Raw genomic sequence first — 10,085 nt, 5'->3', positions numbered from 1 at the left:
ATGTATGTGAATATTTCAATTTGACTTGCGCTCTTGTTAACGTATCTTGTATAATGTTTGTAGATTTTGAATCGAGTTGAATTATTTCAAAACATTTATTAGGGATTCTCTATCAGTGGAATCATATGCTTTCTTGAAGTCTACTACCTGCCAACTCCCGGAATTTAGGTGGGAGACTCCTGACTTTTTACATTTCTGCCTAACTCCTGATCCGTTAATAATTTTCCCTGACTTGAAGTTAACGACTCCACAACTTTAACACCATATAAAACATTTTTTTAAATCGGTATTTTACTAAAAAATTGTACTTTTGAGCACTATTTTACAAAAAAATTGTACTCTTTAGCACTCATTTTTTTTAAATTGTATTTTTAGCAGTACTTTTTGCATTATTTTACTAACAATTCACTTTTAGCAGTATTTTACTAAAAAATTGTTTTGTTTGGCATTATTTTACTAAAGAAATTGTACTTTTGCGGTATTCTACTAAAAAATTGTACTTTTGGCAATATTTTACTAAAAAATTTACTTTTAGCACTTTTTACAAAAAGTTTACTTTTAGCCATAGATTACTAAAAAAATTTTATTTTAGCAGTATTTTACTAAAAAAATTGTACATTTAGCGGTTATTTTACTAACAAATTATACTTTTTAGCACTATTTTACTAACAAAATTTGCTTTTAGAAGTATTTTACTAAAAATTGTACGTTTGGCATTATTTTACTAAAATAATTGTACTTTTAGCGGTATTTTACTAAGAAATTGTACTTTTGGCACTATTTTACTAAAAAATTGTACTTAAATAATTTTTAATAAAAAATTGTACATTTTAGCATATTGAAGATACTCACAAGCATTATCACAAAGCGAATTTCTAAGGAAGTAGAACACAGGATTCTGGAAGAATAATTCGGTTTCCGAAGACAGGAGCACTCTCCACGCCATTAACAACTTAATTGATGATATAGAGGATACATTAAGGCATCCTCAAGGAAAATTACATGTAGTCTTCGTAGATTTCACTAAAACTTTAGACACAGTAAACAGACGTATCCTAATCTCGAAGCTGGAAACAATAACAGGAAGAAATAAGCTCACTTTACTGATATTTCACATGATGATGGCCAATTTCATTCAGATCACAGATGGCGTAACCACCTCGAAAACAATAACTCAGACCAACAGCGTCCTACAGGGAGACCCATTAAGCCCCCTACTATTTAATGTCGCCACATACGATGTTGTACAGATGATTAGACAAGAGACGGAGGATATAAAAATCTACATATATGCGGACGACATGGTCATTGGATCGAATTCCACCTACAACCTGCAAAGAGCCATAAACCAACTTGAGAAGTGGGCACAGGAAAACAAAATGGAAATTAACACCGAAAAAACTGTACAGGTGACATTCCGCAACGGAGGCCGAGAAGCTGCGGAGGACAGGATAAATCTAGGACCGAAACCTCTTGTGCCAGTCAACAGTTTCAAATACCTGGGAGTGACTCTTCAAACCACCGCCAGATCTTTCAGAATACACGTGAAATCCCGTGCAGCATCTGCCACAAAAGCAATTTTTGACATGAAAGAATTATCCAGATTATCATTAACAACCGCTATGGCCTTATTCAACGCAAAAATAGTTTCCATCGCAACGTACTGAATAGATATTATTTGGGATAAGTTAAGTCTAAAAGATTAATGACTTTGGAAGCAGTTAAATTAAGATTCTTGAAAGCTGCACTAGGTGTTTTGAAACACACAAAGTCAAGGCTAGTATACGAGCTTGCGAGAGAACCGTTCTTTATAGAAGAAGTGCGTATGAGACTCCCATCTACCGACAGCTCGAATAAACTGCTCCTTGAAAGACAAAAGAAACGAAGAGAAATTTGGCTGGACTTTTATAATACAGAAGCCATGGTAAATCTTGGGCCAACATGAATCAAGACCTCTAAACACCTGGTGACCTCAATAGCTGTGCATGGGTACCGCAACAAAGTATGCAAGAACAAGAGTTTTCACGATCCCGGGAATAACTGTATATGTGAGTTGTGCGATCAACCTTGTGATCGTTACCACATTACCACTTGTAAAAAGCGAGTAATACCCCTGGTAGACTATTGTGCTTAATTAAAATGTGTACAACAAAATGTGGGGTAAAATGTATCGCCAAAGCATATGTAACTTATGTAATATATATACACAACTTGTGTGCATTTCTTAATAAATTAAAAAAGTAAATTTTCAGTAAAATAATGCTCAAAAGTACTATTTTTTAGTAAAATACTATTAAAAGTGAAATGTTCAGTAAAATAATGCCAAGTGTACAATTTTTTGTAAAATACCACTAAAATCAATTTTTAGAGACATATCACTAATATGTTTAGTAAAAAGAGTGCTAAAAAGTACAATTTTTTTAAAAAGTGCTGAAAGTAACATTTTTTAGTAAAAAAGTGCTAAAAAGTATAATTTATTAGTAAAATACCGCTAAATGTACAATTTTTTAGTAAAATGCTGCTAAAATAATTTTTTTAGTAATCTACGGCTAAAAGTAAACTTTTCAAAAAAGAGTTCTAAAAGTACATTTTTTAGTAAAATATTGCCAAAAGTACAATTTTTTTAGTAATATAATGCCCAACAAACCAATTTTTAGTAAAATGATGCAAAAAGTACAATTTTGAGTAAAATACTTCTAAAAGTACAATTTTTTAGTAAAATAGTGCCAAAAGTACTATATTTTATAAATTACCGCTAAAGTACAATTTTTCAGTAAAATTTTGCCAAAAGTACAATTTTTTAATAAAATACAGCTAAAACTGAATTTTTTAGTAAAATTGTGCTAAAAATTACAATTTCTTAAGCAAAATATAGCTAAAAGTACATTTAGAAAATGCTGCATAAAGTAAATTTTATAATAAAAAATGCTCAGAGAATTTTTTTAGTAAAACAGTGCTAAAAGTACAATTTTTTTGTAAAATACCGATAAAAGTAAATTTTTTTAGAAAAAAAGTGCTGTAAGTAAAATTTTTAAGTAAAATAACACTAAAAGTAAAATTTTTGATGAAAAAGTTCTAAAAGTACAATTTAGAGTAAAGTGCTATAAGGTACTTTTTTTAGTAAAGAAGTGCTAAAGTAATTTTTTTATTTAAATAGTTCTCAAAAGTACAATTTTTTGTAAATTACTGATAAATGTACAATTTTTTAGTAAAATAGAGCAAAAAGTAATTTTTAGTAAAATACTGCTAAAAGTAAAATTTTTTGTAAAATAGTGACAAAAGTACAATTTTTTTCTAAAATACTGCTTAACATACATTTTTTTAAAAATAGTGCTGAAAAGTATAATTTGTTTGTAAATTAGTGCCAAAAAGTAAATTTTTAAAATAAAATACTGCTAAAAGTAAATTTTTTAGTAAGGTAGTGCTCAAAAGTACAAATTTTTAGTAAAATACTGCTAAAAGTAATTTTTTAGAAAAATAGTGCTGAAACTTACAATTTTTTGTTAAAATACTGTTAAAAGTACAATTTTTGGTTAAGATACAGCTAGAAGTACAATTTTTGGTAAAAAACCGGTAAAAGTACAATTTTGTTAGTAAAATAGTGCAAAAAAAGTACAATTTTTTGGTAAAATACCTGTAAAAGTACAATTTTTTGGTAAAAAACCGGTAAAAGTACATTTTTGGGTAAAATACTGCAAAAAAGTAACATTTTTTGGTAAAATACCGGTAAAAGTGCAATTTTTTGGTAAAATACTGGTAAAGGTACAATTTTTACAAAAATGGTGCAAGAAGTACAATTTTTGGTAAAATACCGGTAAAAGTACAATTTTGTTAGTAAAATAGTGCAAAAAAAGTACAATTTTTTGGTAAAATACCTGTAAAAGTACAATTTTTTGGTAAAAAACCGGTAAAAGTACATTTTTGGGTAAAATACCCCTAAAAGTACAATTTTTTAGTAAAATAGTGCAAAAAGTACAAATTTTTACTAACATTATGGCAAAAGTACAATTTTTTGGTAAAATACCGCTAAAAGTACAATTTTTTTGATAAAATAGTGCACAAAGGTACAATTTTTGTAAAAGTACGGTAAAGGTACATTTTTCTAAAATACCAGTAGAAGTAGAATTTTTTGGTAATATACCCGTAAAATTAAAAAATTTCAGTAAAATAGTGCTCAAAGATGCAATTTGTTTTGTATAATGCTGCTAAAAGTACAATCTTTTACTAAAATGCTGCTAGAAAGCACAATTTTTAAAAAATAGTGCTAAAAGTACAATTTTTAGTAAAATTCCGCTAAAAGTGCATTTAAAAACAGTGCTAAGAAGTACAAATTTTTGTAAAATAGTGCCCAAAAGTACAATTTTTGTAAAACACCGCTAAAAGTACAATTTTTTAGCAAAATAATGACAATATAATATTTTAGTAAAATACTGCTAAAAGTGAAATTTTTAAGTAAAATAGTGCCAAAGAACAATTTTTTGTAAATAATGCAAAAAATACAATTTTGAGTAACATATTGCTAAAAGTAAAATTATTTAAAAGAGTGCTAAAAGTTAATTTCTTAGGGCCGGTTTCATCAACGTGGGTTAAACCTTAACCCCGAGTTACACAGTTTTAACTCTGAGTTTGACTGTTCATTCCGTTTCATCAAGGAGGGTTATTTTTAACTCTAGGTTAAGACCGGAGTTAAGTTAACCCCTCCTTTCACCTGGGTTAAACTGTTTATTCGAGGTTAAAAGCAATATGGCCACAGTAAATCATGCATTTGATGCAAAGTTGCTTTATTTAGATTTGTTAAACGGTGTTCTTAACGGAAATAGGCCTATAATAAGAAGGAAAGACTTTGAAAATCTATCTGAGGAATAATTTCTGAAGAGATAGACTTCAAAAACCGTCGTCAGAAAATTCGTCGATGAAGTTCGCGAGAGGTTAGAATACACAGCTGATCGAAACAAACTTGGGCTTGCGAACTAAAAGAAACTACATTGACCGTAATAGTAGCAATAGCGGTATTACACAGTATTGCTGTGGGGACCCGAGATTAACTTCCTCCACAGGACTTGACTCTGCGTCAGTATCTCACAGGAAGGAGAAGGAACAGGAATGTTGGAATTGAGAATGACATCATTCTTCACATTGATAACGACAGCGCTGCAGTGGCATATAGGAATGCAACTGCACACCACCACTTCAATAGTACAACACTTATGAACATTATACTGTGTATTACGTAGTGGTTATACAGAAATGCACTTTTAAATTAAACTGTATATTTACTTCCGTGTGTATTATTGCTGTGAAGGTGTGCCAACTTTCAAAACAACTCTTGGCACAGAGAAGCTAAATTTTTTATAGAACTGTTTTAGTTGTTTCGTAGATCGCACTGTAACGTGGGCAATATTATTAAATTCCCCTGTTATTCTTTTCCATGTATCCTGCTTTTCTTTTAATTGTATACCGTCAATCTTCTTGCATTCTATAATACTTCGGTACTCGGTGGCTAATTCAATAAGTAATGATTTTTCTAAAGCAGAAAAATTCGTGCCACTATTTTTCTTCTGCACTTCTTCCATTTTTCGTTCAAGATCACGAAAGAATAATATCTACCATGGACCTGAGGAAGAAAACGAAATACAGCGCAAGAAATAAACAAAAGAACCACGCAAGAAGTGTGTTCATGATCTCTGATTTTTAATCACTGCCTCCTTGATTATTAGAACAGCTGTTTCCTGTTAGTTAACCCTCTGCCGAAATAGCTTGGTGAAACGCGTGACTTGTAAGAATGAGTTAAAATATTAACCCTAAGTTAACAAACCCAGAGTTAGAGAATATTTAACCCACGTTGATGAAACCGGGCCTTTGTAAAATAGTGCCAAAGGTACAATTTTCAATAAAATACCGCTCAGAGTAAAATTTTTTAGTAAAAAAGTGCTGCAAGTAATTTTTAGTAAAATCCTGCGGAGAGTGCAATTTTAAGAAAAATACCACTAAAAGTAGAATTTAAAAAAAATAGAGCTAAAAAGTAAAATTATTTGTAAAATAATGCTCAACAGTACAATTTTTTAGTAAAATAGCGGTAAAAGTAAAATTCATTAGTAAAATAGTGGTAAAATGTACAATTATTTAGTACATAACCGCTAAAAGTAATTTTTTAGTAAAATACTGCTGAAAGAGCAATTTTTGTAAAATACTGCCAGATATACAGTTTTAAAAAATAGTGTTAAAAAGCACAATTTATGTAAAATAGTGCTCAAAAGAACAATTTTTTAAGAAAATAGGGCTCAAAGGGGCAAATTTTTTTAGTAAAATGCTACTATGAGTACAATTTGTTAGTAAAATACCGCTAAAAATAAAATCAGTATCAGGACGACGATGTTCTCTTGATGTGGGACCAGTTATATATCTATACTACACTAAAACTAGTAGCTATACAAACTAGACTATCAGTATCAGGAGGATGATGTTCTCTTGATGTGGGAGCACTTATATCACTATCCTGCACTAAAGCTACGGCTATAAAAACTAGACCCTATCAGTATCAGGAGAACGAGGTACTCTTGATGTGGGAGCTCTTATATCCATATCCTCCACTGAAGCTATGGCTATACAAACTAGATTCTATCAGTATCAGGAGGACGGTGTTCTCTTGATGTGGGAGCAGTTATATCACTATCATGCACTAAAGGTATGGCTGAACAAACTAGACCCTATCAGTATGAGGAGGATGATCCCTTGATATGAGACCAGTTATATATCTATACTACATTAAACATAGTAGCTATACACACTAGACTCTTATCAGTATCAAGAGGACGATGTTCTCTTGATGTGGGACCAGTTATATATCTATACTACACTAAAACTAGTAGCTATACAAACTAGACTATCAGTATCAGGAGGATGATGTTCTCTTGATGTGGGAGCAGTTATTTCACTATCCTGCACTAAGGCTTTGGCTATAAAAACTAGACCCTATCAGTATCAGGAGAACGAGGTTCTCTTGATGTGGGAGCTCTTATATCCATATCCTGCACTAAAGCTATGGCTATACAAACTCGATTCTATCAGTATCAGGAGGACGGTGTTCTCTTGATTTGGGAGCAGTTATATCACTATCCTGCACTAAAGGTATGGCTGAACAAACTAGACTATCAGTATCAGGAGGATGATGTTATCTTAATGTGGGAGCAGTTATATCAATGTCCCGCATTAAAGCTGTGGCTCTACAAACTAGAATCTGTCAGTATCAGGAGGACGATATTCTCTTGATGTGGACGCAGTTGTATCCCTATCTTGCACTAAAGCTATTGCAATACAAGCAAGATTCTATCAGTATAAGGAGGACAAGGTTCTCCTGATGTGGGAGCAGTTATAAATCTATACTACACTAAAGCTATACAAACTAGACTCCATTAGTATAAGGAGGATGAATTTGTCTTGATGTGGGAGCAGTTATATCACTATCCTGCGCTAAAGATATGGCTATACAAACTAGACTCTACCAGTATCAGGAGGATGATGTTCTCTTGATGTGGAACCAGTTATATATCTATACTACACTAAAACTAGTAGCTACAAAAACTAGACTATCAATATCAGGAGGATGATGTTCTCTTGCTGTGGGAGCAGTTATATCACTATCCTGCACTAAGGCTTTGGCTATAAAAACTAGACCCTATCAGTATCAGGAGAACGAGGTTCTCTTGATGTGGGAGCTCTTATATCCATATCCTGCCCTAAAGCTATGGCTATACAGAATAGACCCTATCAGTATCAGGAGGACGATTTTCTCTTGATGTGGGAGTAGTTATATATCTATACTACACTAAAGCTAGTAGCTATACAAACTAGGCTCTATCAGTATCAGGAGGATGAAGTTCTCTTGATTTATAAGCAGTTACATCACTATCCTGCACTAAAACTATGGCTGTACAAACTAGATTATATCAGTATCAGAAGGACAATGTTCTCTTGATGTGGGAGCAGTTATATACCTATACTACACTGAAGCTAGTAGCTATACAAAATATATACTCTCAGTATCAGGACGATGATGTTCTCTTGATGTGGGAGGAGTTATATATCTATAATACACTAAAGCCGTGGCTGTACTACCTAGACTATCATATGAGGAGGATTATGATCTCTTGATGTGGGAGCAGTTATATATCTATACTACACTAAAGGTAGTATCTATACAAACTAGACTCTATCAGTATCAGGAGGACGATGTTCTCTTGATGTGGGAGCAACTATATCACTATCCAGCACTAAAGCCATGGCTATACAAACTACAATCTATCAGTATCAGGAGGACAACATTTTCTTTACGTGGGAGCAGGTATATCACTATCCTGCACTAAAGCTATGGCTATACAAACTAGAATCTATCAGTATCAGGATGACGATTTTCTCTTCATGTGGGAGCAGTTATATCACTATTTTGCACTTGGGCTATGGCTGTGCAAGCTAGACTCTATCAGTATCAGGAGGACGATGTTCTCTTGATGTGGGAGCAGCTATATATCTATACTACACTAAAACTAGTAGCAATACAAACTACAATCTATCAGGAGTATGATGTTCCCTTGATTTGGCAGCAGTTATATCACTATCCTGCACTAAAACTGTGGCTGTACAAACTAGACTCTATCAGTATGAGGAGGATAATGTTCTCTTGATGTGGGAGCAGTTATATATCAATACTACACTAAAACTAGTAGCTATAAAAATAGACTATCAGAATCAGGGGGACGATGGTCTCTTGATGTGGGAGCAGGTATATCACTATCCTGCACTAAAGCTATGGCTATACAAACTAGAATCTATCAGTATCAGGATGACGATTTTCTCTTCATGTGGGAGCAGTTATATCACTATTTTGCACTTGGGCTATGGCTGTGCAAGCTAGACTCTATCAGTATCAGGAGGGCGATGTTCTCTTGATTTGGGAACAGTCATATATCTATAATACACTAAAGCTAGTAGCAATACAAACTAGGCTCTCTATCGGTATCAGGAGGACGAAATTGTTTTGATGTGGGCTGAGTTATATCATTATCCTGCACTAAAGCTATCGCTATACAAACTAGACTCTATCAGTATCAGGAGGATAATATTCTCCTGATGTGGGAGCAGTTATATATTGTGCCAGGAAAAGTTGATTGTTAAGAGCATGAGATCTTTCTGAGGGATGCCAAGTTCTTAGGAGATTGTACAGAGAGAGAGGATTACAAGGCGAAATAATGTATCTTTCTTTCGTTTATTCAATCTTTGGAAGGCCACCTTATTGTGTCGCCGAATTGTGAATATTTAATAGAAAATAAATCCCAATTTAAACAACAGAATATCGAAATTCAACTGTATAATACTTTTCTCAATCTTATATGTCCATTATATCCTTCATGGCATAAATCGATAATAAAGAATGTTGTAAGAAAATAAGAAATCCTAAAGTCTTTCTATGGGCACTTGCGATTTCATATTACGTTTTCTACATGAATTGAGTAAAGTAAATTTGGTAATTCCTTCTCGAGAACACATTTAACTCAAATATAAAAATACTTGAAATCAAATCTAGTCTTCTTGAATCAAGTTCTGAGTATCGTCCTACTGTTTTGTAAATTATTGTACACTTTATGAAAATATGTTGAGAGTTTGTTACACTTCCACTACGAATAATGCACTCAATTGATATTTCAAAGTTCTAATAAATGAGAATATACGAGAGCACACTGTTGTTTGAAAGTCTGTCTTGACTTGAAAAACGTTAATTCTGTTCAAGTAAAATATTAATTAAGTGAACTCTTAATGTTCTTTGTCCGTAATGACTCAGTTTATAAAAGTTCTGCTCAAAGTCAGAATTGAATGGAAAAAGCACTGATATCACATGATATACGCCTTCTCGTTGAGCTCGAACAGTTGAGTATTGCTCTGCAAACAGCAATCTGGAACTCAGCCGTCAGCAGACACCAAGATGCTCCATAATAATACGTCCCTAGAACTATCCCTCGTAGTACCAAATCTCCGTCGATCTCCGTCGTTTCGAGTCAGGATTTCTCATGTTATTAAAAGAGTGGCTTAAC

Source organism: Anabrus simplex, chromosome X, assembly GCF_040414725.1.
Source record: "Anabrus simplex isolate iqAnaSimp1 chromosome X, ASM4041472v1, whole genome shotgun sequence".
Lineage (NCBI taxonomy): Eukaryota > Metazoa > Arthropoda > Insecta > Orthoptera > Tettigoniidae > Anabrus > Anabrus simplex.
The sequence above is the reverse complement of the archived record's forward strand: the minus strand, read 5'-3'. Positions refer to the sequence as shown.